A 23334-nucleotide genomic window follows, 5' to 3' on the forward strand; every position below is an offset into this window, starting at 1 on the left:
TATTTCCATGTTCATACAGGTGGCGGTGTAGATATTTCCATGTTTATACAGATAGCAGTGTAGTTATTTCCATCTTTATAGAGATAGCAGTGTAGATATTTCCATTGATTTACAGATAGCTGTGTAGATATTTGCATGTTCATACAGATAACGGTGTAGATATTTCCATGTTCGTACAGATAGCGGTGTAGATATTTCCATGTTCATACAGATGGCGGTGTAGATATTTCCATGTTCATAGAGAATGGCGGTGTAGATATTTCCATGTTTATGCAGATAGCGGTATAGATATTTCCATGTTTATACAGATGGTGGTGTAGATATTTCCATGTTTATAGAGATGGCGGTCTAGATATTTCCATGTTTATACAGATAGCGGTGAAGATATTTCCATGTTTATACAGATAGTGGTGTAGATATTTCCATGTTTATACAGATAGCAGTGTAGATATTTCCATGTTTATAGAGATAGTGGTGTAGATAATTTCAATTTTACACTGAGAGCAGTGTAGATATTTCGAAGTTCATAAAGATAGCGATGCAGATATTTCCACGTTTATAGAGATGGCGGTGTAGATATTTCCATGTTCATACAGATGGTGGTGTAGATATTTCCATGTTCATACAAATGGCGGTGAAGATATTTCCATGTTGATAGAGATGGCGTTGTAGATATTTCCATGTTCATACACATGGCGGTGTAGATATTTCCATGTTCATAGAGATGGCGGTGTAGATATTTCCATGTTCATAGAAATGGTGGTGTAGATATTTCCATGTTCCTAGAGATGGCGTTGTAGATATTTCCATGTTTATACAGATAGCAGTGTATTTATTTCCACGTTTATAGAGATAGCGCTGTAGATAATTTCAATTTTATACAGATAGCTGGGTAGATATTTGCATGTTCATACAGATAGCGGTGTAGATATTTCCATGTTCATACAGATAGCGGTGTAGATATTTCCATGTTCATACAGATAGCGGTGTAGATATTTCGATGTTCATACAGATAACGGTGTAGATATTTCCATGTTCATACAGATGGCGGTGTAGATATTTCCATGTTCATACAGATAGCGGTGTAGATATTTCCATGTTGATACAGATAGCGGTGTAGATATTTCCATGTTCATACAGTTAGCAGTGAAGATATTTCCATTTTCATACAGATGGCGGTGTAGATATTTACATGTTCATACAGATGGCGGTGTAGATATTTCCATGTTCATACGGATGGCAGTGTAGATATTTCCATGTTCACACAGGTGGCGGTGTAGATATTTCCATGTTTATACAGATAGCAGTGTAGTTATTTCCATGTTTATAGAGATAGCAGTGTAGATATTTCCATTGATATACAGATAGCTGTGTAGATATTTGCACGTTCATACAGATAGCGGTTTAGATATTTCCATGTTCGTACAGATAGCGGTGTAGATATTTCCATGTTCATACAGATAGCGGTGTAGATATTTCCATGTTTATACAGATAACGGTGAAGATATTTCCATGTTCGTACAGATAGCGGTGTAGATATATCCATGTTCATACAGTTAGCGTTGTAGATATTTCGATGTTCATACAGATGGTGGTGTAGGTATTTACATGTTCATGCAGATGGCGGTGTAGATATTTCCATGTTCGTACAGATGGCGGTGTAGATATTTCCATGTTCATAGAGATGGCGGTGTAGATATTTCCATGTTTATGCAGATAGCGGTATAGATATTTCCATGTTTATACAGATGGTGGTGTAGATATTTCCATGTTTATAGAGATGGCGGTCTAGATATTTCCATGTTTATAGAGATGGTGGTGTAGTTATTTCCAAGTTTATAGAGACAGCGTTGTAGATATTTCCATGTTTATACGGATAGCGGTGAAGATATTTCCAAGTTTATACAGATGGCGCTGTAGATATTTCCATGTTCATACCAATAGCGGTGTGGATATTTCCATGTTCATGCAGTTAGCGGTGTAGATATTTCCATGTTCATACAGATGGCGGTGTAGATATTTACATGTTCATACAGATGGCGGTGTAGATATTTCCATGTTCCTAAGGATGGCATTGTAGATGTTTCCATGTTCATACAGGTGGCGTTGTAGATATTTCCATGTTTATACAGACAGCAGTGTAGTTATTTCCATGTTTATAGAGATAGCAGTGTAGGTATTTCCTTTGATATACAGATAGCTGTGTAGATATTTGCATGTTCATACAGATAGCGGTGTAGATATTTCCATGTTCGTACAGATAGCGGTGTAGATATTTCCATGTTCATACAGATAGCGGTGTAGATATTTCCATGTTCATACAAATGGCGGTGTAGATATTTCCATCTTCATAGAGATGGCGGTGTAGTTATTTCCGAGTTCATACAAATGGCGGTGTAGATATTTCCATGTTCATAGAGATAGGGGTGTAGAAATTTCCATGTTTATACAGATAGCAATGTAGTTATTTCCATGTTTATAGAGATAGCGGTGTAGATATTTTCATTGATATACAGATAGCTCTGTAGATATTTGCATCTTCATACAGATAGCGGTGTAGTTATTTCCATGTTCATACAGATAGCGGTGTAGATATTTCCATGTTCATACAGATAGCGGTGTAGCTATTTCCATGTTAATAGAGATAGTGGTGTAGATATTTCCATGTTCATACAGATAGCTGAGTAGATATTTCCATGTACATACAGATAGCGGTGTAGATATTTCCATCTTCATACAGATGGCGGTGTAGATATTTACATGTTCATACAGATGGCAGTGTAGATATTTCCATGTTCGTACGAATGGCAGTGTAGTTATTTCCATGTTCGTACGAATGGCAGTGTAGATATTTCCATGTTCTTACAGGTGGCGGTGTAGATATTTCCATGTTTATACAGATAGCAGTGTAGTTATTTCCATCTTTATAGAGATAGCAGTGTAGATATTTCCATTGATTTACAGATAGCTGTGTAGATATTTGCATGTTCATACAGATAACGGTGTAGATATTTCCATGTTCGTAAAGATAGCGGTGTAGATATTTCCATGTTCATACAGATGGCGGTGTAGATATTTCCATGTTCATAGAGAATGGCGGTGTAGATATTTCCATGTTTATGCAGATAGCGGTATAGATATTTCCATGTTTATACAGATGGTGGTGTAGATATTTCCATGTTTATAGAGATGGCGGTCTAGATATTTCCATGTTTATACAGATAGCGGTGAAGATATTTCCATGTTTATACAGATAGTGGTGTAGATATTTCCATGTTTATACAGATAGCAGTGTAGATATTTCCATGTTTATAGAGATAGTGGTGTAGATAATTTCAATTTTACACTGAGAGCAGTGTAGATATTTCCAAGTTCATACAGATAGCGATGCAGATATTTCCACGTTTATAGAGATGGCGGTGTAGATATTTCCATGTTCATACAGATGGTGGTGTAGATATTTCCATGTTCATACAAATGGCGGTGAAGATATTTCCATGTTGATAGAGATGGCGTTGTAGATATTTCCATGTTCATACACATGGCGGTGTAGATATTTCCATGTTCATAGAGATGGCGGTGTAGATATTTCAATGTTCATAGAAATGGTGGTGTAGATATTTCCATGTTCCTAGAGATGGCGTTGTAGATATTTCCATGTTTATACAGATAGCAGTGTATTTATTTCCACGTTTATAGAGATAGCGCTGTAGATAATTTCAATTTTATACAGATAGCTGGGTAGATATTTGCATGTTCATACAGATAGCGGTGTAGATATTTCCATGTTCATACGGATGGCAGTGTAGATATTTCCATGTTCACACAGGTGGCGGTGTAGATATTTCCATGTTTATACAGATAGCAGTGTAGTTATTTCCATGTTTATAGAGATAGCAGTGTAGATATTTCCATTGATATACAGATAGCTGTGTAGATATTTGCACGTTCATACAGATAGCGGTTTAGATATTTCCATGTTCGTACAGATAGCGGTGTAGTTATTTCCGTGTTCATACAGTTAGCGTTGTAGATATTTCCATGTTCATACAGATGGTGGTGTAGGTATTTACATGTTCATGCAGATGGCGGTGTAGATATTTCCATGTTCGTACAGATGGCGGTGTAGATATTTCCATATTCATAGAGATGGCGGTGTAGATATTTCCATGTTTATGCAGATAGCGGTATAGATATTTCCATGTTTATACAGATGGTGGTGTAGATATTTCCATGTTTATAGAGATGGCGGTCTAGATATTTCCATGTTTATAGAGATGGTGGTGTAGTTATTTCCAAGTTTATAGAGACAGCGTTGTAGATATTTCCATGTTTATACGGATAGCGGTGAAGATATTTCCAAGTTTATACAGATAGCGCTGTAGATATTTCCATGTTCATACCAATAGCGGTGTGGATATTTCCATGTTCATACAGTTAGCGGTGTAGATATTTCCATGTTCATACAGATGGCGGTGTAGATATTTACATGTTCATACAGATGGCGGTGTAGATATTTCCATGTTCGTAAGGATGGCATTGTAGATGTTTCCATGTTCATACAGGTGGCGGTGTAGATATTTCCATGTTTATAAAGACAGCAGTGAAGTTATTTCCATGTTTATAGAGATAGCAGTGTAGGTATTTCCATTGATATACAGATAGCTGTGTAGATATTTGCATGTTCATACAGATAGCGGTGTAGATATTTCCATGTTCGTACAGATAGCGGTGTAGATATTTCCATGTTCGTACAGATGGCGGTGTAGATATTTCGATGTTCATACAGATAACGGTGTAGATATTTCCATGTTCATACAGATGGCGGTGTAGATATTTCCATGTTCATACAGATAGCAGTGTAGATATATCCATGTTCATACAGTTAGCGTTGTAGATATTTCCATGTTCATACAGATGGTTGTGTAGGTATTTACATGTTCATGCAGATGGCGGTGTAGATATTTCCATGTTCATAGAGATGGCGGTGTAGATATTTCCATATTTATGCAGATAGCGGTATAGATATTTCCATGTTTATACAGATGGTGGTGTAGATATTTCCTTGTTTATAGAGACGGCGGTCTAGATATTTCCATGTTTATAGAGATGGTGGTGTAGTTATTTCCAAGTTTATAGAGAGAGCGTTGTAGATATTTCCATGTTTATACGGATAGCGGTGTAGATATTTCCATCTTCATGCAGATGGCGGTGTAGATATTTACATGTTCATACAGATGGCAGTGTAGATATTTCCATGTTCGTACAGATGGCAGTGTAGATACTTCCATGTTCATACAGGTGGCGGTGTAGATATTTCCATGTTTATACAGATAGCAGTGTAGTTATTTCCATCTTTATAGAGATAGCAGTGTAGATATTTCCATTGATTTACAGATAGCTGTGTAGATATTTGCATGTTTGTACAGATAACGGTGTAGATATTTCCATGTTCGTACAGATAGCGGTGTAGATATTTCCATGTTCGTACAGATGGCGGTGCAGATATTTCCATGTTCATAGAGATTGGCGGTGTATATATTTCCATGTTTATGCAGATAGCGGTATAGATATTTCCATGTTTATACAGATAGTGGTGTAGATATTTCCATTTTTATACAGATAGCAGTGTAGATATTTCCATGTTTATAGAGATAGTGGTGTGGATAATTTCAATTTTACACTGAGAGCAGTGTAGATATTTCCAAGTTCATACAGATAGCGATGCAGATATTTCCACGTTTATAGAGATGGCGGTGTAGATATTTCCATGTTCATACAGATGGTGGTGTAGATATTTCCATGTTCATACAAATGGCGGTGAAGATATTTCCATGTTGATAGAGATGGCGGTGTAGATATTTCCATGTTCATACAAATGGCGGTGTAGATATTTCCATGTTCATAGAGATGGCGGTGTAGATATTTCCGTGTTTATACAGATAGCAGTGTAGTAATTTCCATGTTGATACAGATAGCAGTGTAGATATTTCCATTGATATACAGATAGCTGTGTAGATATTTGCATGTTCATACAGATAGTGGTGTAGATATTTCCATGTTCATACAGATGGCGGTGTAGATATTTCTAAGTTTATAGAGACTGCGCTGTAGTTATTTCCATATTTAAAGAGAAATCTGTGTAGATATTTCCATGCATATGCAGACAGCTGTGTAGATATTTCCATGTTCATGCAGATAACGGTGTAGATAGTTCCATGTTCATCCAGATGCCGGTGTAGATATATCCCTGTTCATACAGATGGCGGTGAAGATATTTCCAGGTTCCTACAGATGTCGGTGTAGATATTTCCATGTTCATACAAATGGCGGTGTAGATATTTCCATGTTCATAGAGATGGCGGTGTAGATATTTCCATGTTCATAGAGATGGTGTTGTAGATATTTCCATGTTTATACAGATAGCAGTGTAGTTATTTCCACGTTTATAGAGATAGCGGTGTAGATAATTTCAATTTTATACAGATAGCTGGGTAGATATTTGCATGTTCATACAGATAGCCGTTTAGATATTTCCATCTTCATACAGATAGCGGTGTAGATATTTCCATGTTCATACAGTTAGCGTTGTAGATATCTCCATGTTCATACAGATGGCTTTGTAGATATTTACATGTTCATGCAGATGGCGGTGTAGATATTTCCATGTTCGTACAGATGGCGGTGTAGATATTTCCATGTTCATAGAGATGGCGGTGTAGATATTTCCATGTTTATGCAGATAGCGGTATAGATATTTCCATGTTTATTCAGATGGTGGTGTAGATATTTCCATGTTTATAGAGATGGCGGTCTAGATATTTCCATGTTTATAGAGATAGTGGTGTAGTTAATTCCAAGTTTATAAAGACAGCATTGTAGATATTTCTATGTTTATACAGATAGCGGTGAAGATATTTCCATGTTTATACAGATGGCGGTGTAGATATTTCCATGTTTATACAGATAGCAGTGTAGAGATTTCCATGTTTATAGAGATAGTGGTGTGGATAATTTCAATTTTATACAGATAGCAGTGTAGATATTTCCAAGTTCATACAGATAGCGGTGTAGATATTTCCATGTTTATACAGATGGTGGTGTAGATATTTTCATGTTTACACAGATGGCGGTGAAGATATTTCCATGTTTACACAGATAGCGTTGTAGACATTTCTATGTTTACACAGATAGCGGTGTGGATATTTCCATGTTTATGCAGATAGCGGTGTAGATATTTCCATGTTTATACAGATAGCGGTGCGGTTATTTCCTTGTTTATACAGATAGTTGGGCAGATATTTCCATGTTTATACAGATAGCGGTGTAGATATTTCCATCTTAATACAGATGGCGGTGTAGATATGTCCATGTTCGTACAGATGGCGGTGTAGATATTTCGAAGTTTATAGAGACAGCGCTGTAGTTATTTCCATATTTAAAGAGAAATCTGTGTAGATATTTCCATGCATATGCAGACAGCTGTGTAGATATTTCCATGTTCATGCAGATAGCGGTGTAGATAGTTCCATGTTCATCCAGATGCTGGTGTAGATATATCCATTTTCATACAGATGGCGGTGAAGATATTTCCATGTTCATACAGATGTCGGTGTAGATATTTCCATGTTCATACACATGGCGGTGTAGATATTTCCATATTCATAGAGATGGCGGTGTAGATATTTCCATGTTCATAGAAATGGTGGTGTAGATATTTCCGTGTTCCTAGAGATGGCGTTGTAGATATTTCCATGTTTATACAGATAGCAGTGTATTTATTTCCACGTTTATAGAGATAACGGTGTAGATAATATCAATTTTATAGAGATAGCTGGGTAGATATTTGCATGTTCATACAGATAGCGGTGTAGATATTTCCATGTTCATACAGATAGCGGTGTAGATATTTCCATGTTCGTACAGATAGCGGTGTAGATATTTTCATGTTCATACAGATAGCGGTGTAGATATTTCGATGTTCATACAGATAACGGTGTAGATATTTCCATGTTCATACAGATGGCGGTGTAGATATTTCCATGTTCATACAGATAGCGGTGTAGATATTTCCATGTTCATACAGATAGCGGTGTAGATATTTCCATGTTCATACAGTTAGCAGTGAAGGTATTTCCATTTTCATACAGATGGCGGTGTAGATATTTACATGTTCATACAGATGGCGGTGTAGATATTTCCATGTTCATACGGATGGCAGTGTAGATATTTCCATGTTCACACAGGTGGCGGTGTAGATATTTCCATGTTTATACAGATAGCAGTGTAGTTATTTCCATGTTTATAGAGATAGCAGTTTAGATATTTCCATTGATATACAGATAGCTGTGTAGATATTTGCACGTTCATACAGATAGCGGTTTAGATATTTCCATGTTCGTACAGATAGCGGTGTAGATATTTCCATGTTCATACAGATAGCGGTGTAGATATTTCCATGTTTATACAGATAACGGTGAAGATATTTCCATGTTCGTACAGATAGCGGTGTAGATATTTCCATGTTCATAGAGATGGCGGTGTAGATATTTCCATGTTTATGCAGATAGCGGTATAGATATTTCCATGTTTATACAGATGGTGGTGTAGATATTTCCATGTTTATAGAGATGGCGGTCTAGATATTTCCATGTTTATAGAGATGGTGGTGTAGTTATTTCCAAGTTTATAGAGACAGCGTTGTAGATATTTCCATGTTTATACGGATAGCGGTGAAGATATTTCCAAGTTTATACAGATGGCGCTGTAGATATTTCCATGTTCATACCAATAGCGGTGTGGATATTTCCATGTTCATACAGTTAGCGGTGTAGATATTTCCATGTTCATACAGATGGCGGTGTAGATATTTACATGTTCATACAGATGGCGGTGTAGATATTTCCATGTTCCTAAGGATGGCATTGTAGATGTTTCCATGTTCATACAGGTGGCGGTGTAGATATTTCCATGTTTATACAGACAGCAGTGTAGTTATTTCCATGTTTATAGAGATAGCAGTGTAGGTATTTCCTTTGATATACAGATAGCTGTGTAGATATTTGCATGTTCATACAGATAGCGGTGTAGATATTTCCATGTTCGTACAGATAGCGGTGTAGATATTTCCATGTTCATACAGATAGCGGTGTAGATATTTCCATGTTCATACAAATGGCGGTGTAGATATTTCCATCTTCATAGAGATGGCGGTGTAGTTATTTCCGTGTTCATACAAATGGCGGTGTAGATATTTCCATGTTCATAGAGATAGGGGTGTAGAAATTTCCATGTTTATACAGATAGCAATGTAGTTATTTCCATGTTTATAGAGATAGCGGTGTAGATATTTTCATTGATATACAGATAGCTCTGTAGATATTTGCATCTTCATACAGATAGCGGTGTAGTTATTTCCATGTTCATACAGATAGCGGTGTAGATATTTCCATGTTCATACAGATAGCGGTGTAGCTATTTCCATGTTAATACAGATAGTGGTGTAGATATTTCCATGTTCATACAGATAGCTGAGTAGATATTTCCATGTTCATACAGATAGCGGTGTAGATATTTCCATCTTCATACAGATGGCGGTGTAGATATTTACATGTTCATACAGATGGCAGTGTAGATATTTCCATGTTCGTACGAATGGCAGTGTAGTTATTTCCATGTTCGTACGAATGGCAGTGTAGATATTTCCATGTTCATACAGGTGGCGGTGTAGATATTTCCATGTTTATACAGATAGCAGTGTAGTTATTTCCATCTTTATAGAGATAGCAGTGTAGATATTTCCATTGATTTACAGATAGCTGTGTAGATATTTGCATGTTCATACAGATAACGGTGTAGATATTTCCATGTTCGTACAGATAGCGGTGTAGATATTTCCATCTTCATACAGATGGCGGTGTAGATATTTCCATGTTCATAGAGAATGGCGGTGTAGATATTTCCATGTTTATGCAGATAGCGGTATAGATATTTCCATGTTTATACAGATGGTGGTGTAGATATTTCCATGTTTATAGAGATGGCGGTCTAGATATTTCCATGTTTATGCAGATAGCGGTGAAGATATTTCCATGTTTATACAGATAGTGGTGTAGATATTTCCATGTTTATACAGATAGCAGTGTAGATATTTCCATGTTTATAGAGATAGTGGTGTAGATAATTTCAATTTTACACTGAGAGCAGTGTAGATATTTCCAAGTTCATACAGATAGCGATGCAGATATTTCCACGTTTATAGAGATGGCGGTGTAGATATTTCCATGTTCATACAGATGGTGGTGTAGATATTTCCATGTTCATACAAATGGCGGTGAAGATATTTCCATGTTGATAGAGATGGCGTTGTAGATATTTCCATGTTCATACACATGGCGGTGTAGATATTTCCATGTTCATAGAGATGGCGGTGTAGATATTTCCATGTTCATAGAAATGGTGGTGTAGATATTTCCATGTTCCTAGAGATGGCGTTGTAGATATTTCCATGTTTATACAGATAGCAGTGTATTTATTTCCACGTTTATAGAGATAGCGCTGTAGATAATTTCAATTTTATACAGATAGCTGGGTAGATATTTGCATGTTCATACAGATAGCGGTGTAGATATTTCCATGTTCATACAGATAGCGGTGTAGATATTTCCATGTTCATACAGATAGCGGTGTAGATATTTCGATGTTCATACAGATAACGGTGTAGATATTTCCATGTTCATACAGATGGCGGTGTAGATATTTCCATGTTCATACAGATAGCGGTGTAGATATTTCCATGTTCATACAGATAGCGGTGTAGATATTTCCATGTTCATACAGTTAGCAGTGAAGATATTTCCATTTTCATACAGATGGCGGTGTAGATATTTACATGTTCATACAGATGGCGGTGTAGATATTTCCATGTTCATACGGATGGCAGTGTAGATATTTCCATGTTCACACAGGTGGCGGTGTAGATATTTCCATGTTTATACAGATAGCAGTGTAGTTATTTCCATGTTTATAGAGATAGCAGTGTAGATATTTCCATTGATATTCAGATAGCAGTGTAGATATTTCCATTGATATACAGATAGCTGTGTAGATATTTGCACGTTCATACAGATAGCGGTTTAGATATTTCCATGTTCGTACAGATAGCGGTGTAGATATTTCCATGTTCATACAGATAGCGGTGTAGATATTTCCATGTTTATACAGATAACGGTGAAGGTATTTCCATGTTCGTACAGATAGCGGTGTAGATATATCCATGTTCATACAGTTAGCGTTGTAGATATTTCGATGTTCATACAGATGGTGGTGTAGGTATTTACATGTTCATGCAGATGGCGGTGTAGATATTTCCATGTTCGTACAGATGGCGGTGTAGATATTTCCATGTTCATAGAGATGGCGGTGTAGATATTTCCATGTTTATGCAGATAGCGGTATAGATATTTCCATGTTTATACAGATGGTGGTGTAGATATTTCCATGTTTATAGAGATGGCGGTCTAGATATTTCCATGTTTATAGAGATGGTGGTGTAGTTATTTCCAAGTTTATAGAGACAGCGTTGTAGATATTTCCATGTTTATACGGATAGCGGTGAAGATATTTCCAAGTTTATACAGATGGCGCTGTAGATATTTCCATGTTCATACCAATAGCGGTGTGGATATTTCCATGTTCATACAGTTAGCGGTGTAGATATTTCCATGTTCATAGAGATGGCGGTGTAGATATTTACATGTTCATACAGATGGCGGTGTAGATATTTCCATGTTCCTAAGGATGGCATTGTAGATGTTTCCATGTTCATACAGGTGGCGGTGTAGATATTTCCATGTTTATACAGACAGCAGTGTAGTTATTTCCATGTTTATAGAGATAGCAGTGTAGGTATTTCCTTTGATATACAGATAGCTGTGTAGATATTTGCATTTTCATACAGATAGCGGTGTAGATATTTCCATGTTCGTACAGATAGCGGTGTAGATATTTCCATGTTCATACAGATAGCGGTGTAGATATTTCCATGTTCATACAAATGGCGGTGTAGATATTTCCATCTTCATAGAGATGGCGGTGTAGTTATTTCCGTGTTCATACAAATGGCGGTGTAGATATTTCCATGTTCATAGAGATAGGGGTGTAGAAATTTCCATGTTTATACAGATAGCAATGTAGTTATTTCCATGTTTATAGAGATAGCGGTGTAGATATTTTCATTGATATACAGATAGCTCTGTAGATATTTGCATCTTCATACAGATAGCGGTGTAGTTATTTCCATGTTCATACAGATAGCGGTGTAGATATTTCCATGTTAATACAGATAGCGGTGTAGCTATTTCCATGTTAATACAGATAGTGGTGTAGATATTTCCATGTTCATACAGATAGCTGAGTAGATATTTCCATGTTCATACAGATAGCGGTGTAGATATTTCCATCTTCATACAGATGGCGGTGTAGATATTTCCATGTTCATACAGATAGCGGTGTAGATATTTCCATGTTCATACAGATAGCGGTGTAGATATTTCCATGTTCATACAGTTAGCAGTGAAGATATTTCCATTTTCATACAGATGGCGGTGTAGATATTTACATGTTCATACAGATGGCGGTGTAGATATTTCCATGTTCATACGGATGGCAGTGTAGATATTTCCATGTTCACACAGGTGGCGGTGTAGATATTTCCATGTTTATACAGATAGCAGTGTAGTTATTTCCATGTTTATAGAGATAGCAGTGTAGATATTTCCATTGATATACAGATAGCAGTGTAGATATTTCCATTGATATACAGATAGCTGTGTAGATATTTGCACGTTCATACAGATAGCGGTGTAGATATTTCCATGTTCATACAGATAGCGGTGTAGATATTTCCATGTTTATACAGATAACGGTGAAGATATTTCCATGTTCGTACAGATAGCGGTGTAGATATATCCATGTTCATACAGTTAGCGTTGTAGATATTTCGATGTTCATACAGATGGTGGTGTAGGTATTTACATGTTCATGCAGATGGCGGTGTAGATATTTCCATGTTCGTACAGATGGCGGTGTAGATATTTCCATGTTCACAGAGATGGCGGTGTAGATATTTCCATGTTTATGCAGATAGCGGTATAGATATTTCCATATTTATACAGATGGTGGTGTAGATATTTCCATGTTTATAGAGATGGCGGTCTAGATATTTCCATGTTTATAGAGATGGTGGTGTAGTTATTTCCAAGTTTATAGAGACAGCGTTGTAGATATTTCCATGTTTATACGGATAGCAGTGAAGATATTTCCAAGTTTATGCAGATGGCGCTGTAGATATTTGCATGTTCATACCAATAGCGGTGTGGATATTTCCATGTTCATACAGTTAGCGGTGTAGATATTTCCATGTTCATACAGATGGCGGTGTAGATATTTACATGTTCATACAGATGGCTGTGTAGATATTTCCATGTTCCTAAGGATGGCATTGTAGATGTTTCCATGTTCATACAGGTGGCGGTGTAGATATTTCCATGTTTATACAGACTGCAGTGTAGTTATTTCCATGTTTATAGAGATAGCAGTGTAGGTATTTCCTTTGATATACAGATAGCTGTGTAGATATTTGCATGTTCATACAGATAGCGGTGTAGATATTTCCATGTTCGTACAGATAGCGGTGTAGATATTTCCATGTTCATACAGATAGCGGTGTAGATATTTCCATGTTCATACAAGTGGCGGTGTAGATATTTCCATGTTCATAGAGATAGGGGTGTAGAAATTTCCATGTTTATACAGATAGCAATGTAGTTATTTCCATGTTTATAGAGATAGCGGTGTAGATATTTTCATTGATATACAGATAGCTCTGTAGATATTTGCATCTTCATACAGATAGCGGTGTAGTTATTTCCATGTTCATACAGATAGCGGTGTAGATATTTCCATGTTCATACAGATAGCGGTGTAGCTATTTCCATGTTAATACAGATAGTGGTGTAGATATTTCCATGTTCATACAGATAGCTGAGTAGATATTTCCATTTTCATACAGATAGCGGTGTAGATATTTCCATCTTCATACAGATGGCGGTGTAGATATTTACATGTTCATACAGATGGCAGTGTAGATATTTCCATGTTCGTACGAATGGCAGTGTAGTTATTTCCATGTTCGTACGAATGGCAGTGTAGATATTTCCATGTTCATACAGGTGGCGGTGTAGATATTTCCATGTTTATACAGATAGCAGTGTAGTTATTTCCATCTTTATAGAGATAGCAGTGTAGATATTTCCATTGATTTACAGATAGCTGTGTAGATATTTGCATGTTCATACAGATAACGGTGTAGATATTTCCATGTTCGTACAGATAGCGGTGTAGATATTTCCATGTTCATACAGATGGCGGTGTAGATATTTCCATGTTCATAGAGAATGGCGGTGTAGATATTTCCATGTTTATGCAGATAGCGGTATAGATATTTCCATGTTTATACAGATGGTGGTGTAGATATTTCCATGTTTATAGAGATGGCGGTCTAGATATTTCCATGTTTATGCAGATAGCGGTGAAGATATTTCCATTTTTATACAGATAGTGGTGTAGATATTTCCATGTTTATACAGATAGCAGTGTAGATATTTCCATGTTTATAGAGATAGTGGTGTAGATAATTTCAATTTTACACTGAGAGCAGTGTAGATATTTCCAAGTTCATACAGATAGCGATGCAGATATTTCCATGTTCATACAGATGGTGGTGTAGATATTTCCATGTTCATACAAATGGCGGTGAAGATATTTCCATGTTGATAGAGATGGCGTTGTAGATATTTCCATGTTCATACACATGGCGGTGTAGATATTTCCATGTTCATAGAGATGGCGGTGTAGATATTTCCATGTTCATAGAAATGGTGGTGTAGATATTTCCATGTTCCTAGAGATGGCGTTGTAGATATTTCCATGTTTATACAGATAGCAGTGTATTTATTTCCACGTTTATAGAGATAGCGCTGTAGATAATTTCAATTTTATACAGATAGCTGGGTAGATATTTGCATGTTCATACAGATAGCGGTGTAGATATTTCCATGTTCATACAGATAGCGGTGTAGATATTTCCATGTTCATACAGATAGCGGTGTAGATATTTCGATGTTCATACAGATAACGGTGTAGATATTTCCATGTTCATACAGATGGCGGTGTAGATATTTCCATGTTCATACAGATAGCGGTGTAGATATTTCCATGTTGATACAGATAGCGGTGTAGATATTTCCATGTTCATACAGTTAGCAGTGAAGATATTTCCATTTTCATACAGATGGCGGTGTAGATATTTACATGTTCATACAGATGGCGGTGTAGATATTTCCATGTTCATACGGATGGCAGTGTAGATATTTCCATGTTCACACAGGTGGCGGTGTAGATATTTCCATGTTTATACAGATAGCAGTGTAGTTATTTCCATGTTTATAGAGATAGCAGTGTAGATATTTCCATTGATATACAGATAGCTGTGTAGATATTTGCACGTTCATACAGATAGCGGTTTAGATATTTCCATGTTCGTACAGATAGCGGTGTAGATATTTCCATGTTCATACAGATAGCGGTGTAGATATTTCCATGTTTATACAGATAACGGTGAAGATATTTCCATGTTCGTACAGATAGCGTTGTAGATATATCCATGTTCATACAGTTAGCGTTGTAGATATTTCGATGTTCATACAGATGGTGGTGTAGGTATTTACATGTTCATGCAGATGGCGGTGTAGATATTTCCATGTTCGTACAGATGGCGGTGTAGATATTTCCATGTTCATAGAGATGGCGGTGTAGATATTTCCATGTTTATGCAGATAGCGGTATAGATATTTCCATGTTTATACAGATGGTGGTGTAGATATTTCCATGTTTATAGAGATGGCGGTCTAGATATTTCCATGTTTATAGAGATGGTGGTGTAGTTATTTCCAAGTTTATAGAGACAGCGTTGTAGATATTTCCATGTTTATACGGATAGCGGTGAAGATATTTCCAAGTTTATACAGATGGCGCTGTAGATATTTCCATGTTCATACCAATAGCGGTGTGGATATTTCCATGTTCATACAGTTAGCGGTGTAGATATTTCCATGTTCATACAGATGGCGGTGTAGATATTTCCATGTTCCTAAGGATGGCATTGTAGATGTTTCCATGTTCATACAGGTGGCGGTGTAGATATTTCCATGTTTATACAGACGGCAGTGTAGTTATTTCCATGTTTATAGAGATAGCAGTGTAGGTATTTCCTTTGATATACAGATAGCTGTGTAGATATTTGCATGTTCATACAGATAGCGGTGTAGATATTTCCATGTTCATACAGATAGCGGTGTAGATATTTCCATGTTCATACAGATAGCGGTGTAGATATTTCCATGTTCATACAAATGGCGGTGTAGATATTTCCATCTTCATAGAGATGGCGGTGTAGTTATTTCCGTGTTCATACAAATGGCGGTGTAGATATTTCCATGTTCATAGAGATAGGGGTGTAGAAATTTCCATGTTTATACAGATAGCAATGTAGTTATTTCCATGTTTATAGAGATAGTGGTGTAGATATTTTCATTGATATACAGATAGCTCTGTAGATATTTGCATCTTCATACAGATAGCGGTGTAGTTATTTCCATGTTCATACAGATAGCGGTGTAGATATTTCCATGTTCATACAGATAGCGGTGTAGCTATTTCCATGTTAATACAGATAGTGGTGTAGATATTTCCATGTTCATACAGATAGCTGAGTAGATATTTCCATGTTCATACAGATAGCGGTGTAGATATTTCCATCTTCATACAGATGGCGGTGTAGATATTTACATGTTCATACAGATGGCAGTGTAGATATTTCCATGTTCGTACGAATGGCAGTGTAGTTATTTCCATGTTCGTACGAATGGCAGTGTAGATATTTCCATGTTCATACAGGTGGCGGTGTAGATATTTCCATGTTTATACAGATAGCAGTGTAGTTATTTCCATCTTTATAGAGATAGCAGTGTAGATATTTCCATTGATTTACAGATAGCTGTGTAGATATTTGCATGTTCATACAGATAACGGTGTAGATATTTCCATGTTCGTACAGATAGCGGTGTAGATATTTCCATGTTCATACAGATGGCGGTGTAGATATTTCCATGTTCATAGAGAATGGCGGTGTAGATATTTCCATGTTTATGCAGATAGCGGTATAGATATTTCCATGTTTATACAGATGGTGGTGTAGATATTTCCATGTTTATAGAGATGGCGGTCTAGATATTTCCATGTTTATACAGATAGCGGTGAAGATATTTCCATGTTTATACAGATAGTGGTGTAGATATTTCCATGTTTATACAGATAGCAGTGTAGATATTTCCATGTTTATAGAGATAGTGGTGTAGATAATTTCAATTTTACACTGAGAGCAGTGTAGATATTTCGAAGTTCATACAGATAGCGATGCAGATATTTCCACGTTTATAGAGATGGCGGTGTAGATATTTCCATGTTCATACAGATGGTGGTGTAGATATTTCCATGTTCATACAAATGGCGGTGAAGATATTTCCATGTTGATAGAGATGGCGTTGTAGATATTTCCATGTTCATACACATGGCGGTGTAGATATTTCCATGTTCATAGAGATGGCGGTGTAGATATTTCCATGTTCATAGAAATGGTGGTGTAGATATTTCCATGTTCCTAGAGATGGCGTTGTAGATATTTCCATGTTTATACAGATAGCAGTGTATTTATTTCCACGTTTATAGAGATAGCGCTGTAGATAATTTCAATTTTATACAGATAGCTGGGTAGATATTTGCATGTTCATACAGATAGCGGTGTAGATATTTCCATGTTCATACAGATAGCGGTGTAGATATTTCCATGTTCATACAGATAGCGGTGTAGATATTTCGATGTTCATACAGATAACGGTGTAGATATTTCCATGTTCATACAGATGGCGGTGTAGATATTTCCATGTTCATACAGATAGCGGTGTACATATTTCCATGTTCATACAGATGGCGGTGTAGATATTTCCATGTTCATACAGTTAGCAGTGAAGATATTTCCATTTTCATACAGATGGCGGTGTAGATATTTACATGTTCATACAGATGGCGGTGTAGATATTTCCATGTTCATACGGATGGCAGTGTAGATATTTCCATGTTCACACAGGTGGCGGTGTAGATATTTCCATGATTATACAGATAGCAGTGTAGTTATTTCCATGTTTATAGAGATAGCAGTGTAGATATTTCCATTGATTTACAGATAGCTGTGTAGATATTTGCACGTTCATACAGATAGCGGTTTAGATATTTCCATGTTCGTACAGATAGCGGTGTAGATATTTCCATGTTCATACAGATAGCGGTGTAGATATTTCCATGTTTATACAGATAACGGTGAAGATATTTCCATGTTCATACAGATAGCGGTGTAGATATATCCATGTTCATACAGTTAGCGTTGTAGATATTTCCATGTTCATACAGATGGTCATGTAGATATTTACATGTTCATGCAGATGGCGGTGTAGATATTTCCATGTTCGTACAGATGGCGGTGTAGATATTTCCATGTTCATAGAGATGGCGGTGTAGATATTTCCATGTTTATGCAGATAGCGGTATAGATATTTCCATGTTTATACAGATGGTGGTGTAGATGTTTCCATGTTTATAGAGATGGCGGTCTAGATATTTGCATGTTTATAGAGATGGTGGTGTACTTATTTCCAAGTTTATAGAGACAGCGTTGTAGATATTTCCATGTTTATACGGATAGCGGTGAAGATATTTCCAAGTTTATACAGATAGCGCTGAAGATATTTCCATGTTCATACCAATAGCGGTGTGGATATTTCCATGTTCATACAGTTAGCGGTGTAGATATTTCCATGTTCATACAGATGGCGGTGTAGATATTTACATGTTCATACAGATGGCGGTGTAGATATTTCCATGTTCGTAAGGATGGCATTGTAGATGTTTCCATGTTCATACAGGTGGCGGTGTAGATATTTCCATGTTTATACAGACAGCAGTGTAGTTATTTCCATGTTTATAGAGATAGCAGTGTAGGTATTTCCATTGATATACAGATAGCTGTGTAGATATTTGCATGTTCATACAGATTGCGGTGTAGATATTTCCATGTTCATACAGATAGCGGTGTAAATATTTCCATGTTCATACAGATAGCGGTGTAGATATTTCCATGTTCATACCAATAGCGGTGTAGATATTTCCATGTTCATACAGTTAGCGGTGTAGATATTTCCATGTTCATACAGATGGCGGTGTAGATATTTCCTTGTTCATACAGATGGCGGTGTAGATATTTCCATGTTTACAGGGATGGCGGTGTAGATATTTTCATGTTTACACAGATGGCGGTGTAGATATTTCCATGTTTACACAGATAGCGGTGTAGACATTTCCATGTTTACACAGATAGCGGTGTGGATATTTCCAAGTTTTTGCAGTTCGCAGTGTAGATATTTCCATGTTTATACAGATAGCGGTGCGGATATTTCCATGCTTATACAGATAGTTGGGCAGATATTTCCATGTTTATACAGACGGCGGTGTAGATATTTCCATCTTAATACAGATGCCGGTGTAGGTATATCCATGTTTGTACAGATGGCGGTGTAGATATTTCCATGTTCATACAGATAACGGTGTAGATATTTCCATGTTCATACCAATAGCGGTGTGTATATTTCCATGTTCATACAGTTAGCGGTGTAGATATTTCCATGTTCATACAGATGTCGGTGTAGATATTTACATGTTCATACAGATGGCGGTGTAGATATTTCCATGTTCGTACGGATGGCATTGTAGATATTTCCATGTTCATACAGGTGGCGGTGAAGATATTTCCAAGTTTATACAGATAGCAGTGTAGTTATTTCCATGTTTATAGAGATAGCAGTGTAGATATTTCCATTGATATAGAGATAGCTGTGTAGATATTTGCATGTTCATACAGATATCGGTGTAGATATTTCCATGTTCGTACAGATAGCGGTGTAGATATTTCCATGTTCATACAGATAGCGGTGTAGATATTTCAATGTTCATACAGATAACGGTGTAGATATTTCCATGTTCATACAGATGGCGGTGTAGATATTTCCATGTTCATACAGATAGCGGTGTAGATATTTCCATGTTCATGCAGATAGCGGTGTAGATATTTCCATGTTCATACAGTTAGCAGTGTAGATATTTCCATTTTCATACAGATGGCGGTGTAGATATTTACATGTTCATACAGATGGCGGTGTAGATATTTCCATGTTCGTATGGATGGCAGTGTAGATATTTCCATGTTCACACAGGTGGCGGTGTAGATATTTCCATGTTTATACAGATAGCAGTGTAGTTATTTCCATTGATATACAGATAGCTGTGTAGATATTTGCACGTTCATACAGATTGCGGTTTAGATATTTCCATGTTCGTACAGATAGCGGTGTAGATATTTCCATGTTCATACAGATAGCGGTGTAGATGTTTCCATGTTTATACAGATAACGGTGAAGATATTTCCATGTTCGTACAGAGAGCGGTGTAGATATTTCCATGTTCATACAGATGGCGGTGTAGATCTTTACATGTTCATGCAGATGGCGGTGTAAATATTTCCATGTTCGTACAGATGGCGGTGTAGATATTTCCATGTTCATAGAGATGGTGGTGTAGATAATTCCATGTTTATGCAGATAGCGGTATAGATATTTCCATGTTTAAACAGATGGTGGTGTAGATATTTCCATGTTTATAGAGATGGCATTCTAGATATTTCCATGTTTATAGAGATTGTGGTGTAGTTATTTCAAAGTTTATAGAGACAGCATTGTAGATATTTCCATGTTTATACAGATAGCGGTGAAGATATTTCCATGTTTATACAGATAGTGGTGTAGATATTTCCAGGTTTATTCAGATAGCGGTGTAGATATTTCCATGTTTATAGAGATAGTGGTGTAGATAATTCCAATTTTATACAGATAGCAGTGTAGATATTTCCAAGTTCACACAGATAGCAGTGTAGATGTTTCCATTGATATACAGATAGCTGTGTAGATATTTGCATGTTCATACAGATAGCGGTGTAGATATTTCCATGTTCATACAGATAGTGGTGTAGATATTACCATGTTCATACAGATAGCGGTGTAGATATTTCCATGCTCATACAGATGGCGGTGTAGATATTTACATGTTCTTACAGATGGCGGTGTAGATATTTCCATGTTCGTATTGATGGCAGTGTAGATATTTCCATGTTCATACAGGTGGCGGTGTAGATATTTCCATGTTTATACTGATAGCAGTGTAGTTATTTCCATGTTTACAGAGATAGCAGTGTAGATATTTCCATTGATATACAGATAGCTGTGTAGATATTTGCATGATCATACAGATAGCGGTGTAGATATTTCCATGTTCATACAGATAGCGGTGTAGATATTTCCATGTTCATACAGAGAGCGGTGTAGATATTTCCATGTTCAAACAGATGGCGGTGTAGCTATTTCCATGTTCATACAGTTAGCTTTGTAGATATTTCCATGTTCATAACGATGGCGGTGAAGATACTTCCATGTTCATACAGATGGCGGTGTAGATATTTCCATGTTCCTACAGATGGTGGTGTAGATATTTCCATGTTCCTACAGATGGCGGTGTAGATATTTCCATGTACATACAGATAGCGGTGTAGTTATTTCCATGTATGAAGAGAAAGCTGTGTAGATATTTCAATCTATATGCAGATAGCTGTGTTGATATTTCAATGCTCATACAGATAGCGGTGTAGATATTTCCATGTTCATCCAGATGGCGGTGTAGATATATCCATGTTCATAGAGATGGCGGTGTAGATATTTCCATTTTTATACAGATGGCAGTGTAGATATTTCCATGTTTATAGAGATAGCGGTGTAGATATTCCCATGTTCCTACAGATGACGGTGTAGATGTTTCCATGTTCATACAGATGGCGTTGTAGATATTTCCATGTTCATACAGATGGCGGTGAAGATATTTCCATGTTCATACAAATGGCGGTGTAGATATTTCCATGTTCATAGAGATGGCGGTGTAGTTATTTCCATGTTTATACAGATAGCAGTGTACTTATTTCCATGTTTATAGAGATAGCAGTGTAGATATTTTAATTGATATACCGATAGCTTTGTAGATATTTGCATGTTCATACAGATAGCGGTGTAGATATTCCCATGTTCATACAGATGGCGGTGTAGATATTTCGAAGTTTATAGAGATAGCGCTGTAGATATTTCCACACTTATAGAGAAATCTGTGTAGATATTTCCATGTATATTCAGATAGCTGTGTAGATATTTCCATGTTCATGCAGATAGCGGTGTAGGTATTTCCATGTTCATCCAGATGCCGGTGTACATATATCCATGTTCATACAGATGGCGATGAAGATCTTTCCATGTTCATACAGATAGCGGTGTAGATATTTCCATGTTCATACAGATAGCGGTGTAGATATTTCCATGTTCATCCAGATAGCGGTGTAGGTATTTCCATGTTCATACAGTTAGCGGTGTAGATATTTCCATGTTCATACAGATGGCGGTGTAGATATTTACATGTTCATACGGATGGCAGTATAGATATTTCCATGTTCATACAGGTGGCTGTGTGGATCTTTCCATGTTTATACAGATAGCAGTGTAGTTATTTCCATGTTTATAGAGATACCAGTGTAGGTATTTCCATTGATATACAGATAGCTGTATAGATATTTGCATGTTCATACAGATAGCGGTGTAGATATTTCCACGTTTATAGAGATATCGGTGTAGATATTTCCATGTTCATACAGATAGCGGTGAAGATATTTCCATGTTCATACAGTTAGCGGTGTAGATATTTCCATGTTCATACAGATAGCGGTGTAGATATTTCCATGTTCATACAGTTAGCGGTGTAGATATTTCCATGTTCATACAGATGGCTGTGTAGACATTTACATGTTCATACAGATGGCGGTGTAGGTATTTCCATGTTCGTACAGATTGCCGTGTAGATATTTCCATGTTCATACAGATGGCGGTGTAGATATTTCCATGTTTATGCAGATAGCGGTATAGATATTTCCATGTTTATACAGATGGTGGTATAGATATTTCCATGTTTATAGACATGGCGGTGTAGATATTTCCATGTTTGCAGATAGCGGTATAGATA

This window comes from Gorilla gorilla, chromosome 2 (genome assembly GCF_029281585.2).
Source record: "Gorilla gorilla gorilla isolate KB3781 chromosome 2, NHGRI_mGorGor1-v2.1_pri, whole genome shotgun sequence".
NCBI lineage: Eukaryota > Metazoa > Chordata > Mammalia > Primates > Hominidae > Gorilla > Gorilla gorilla.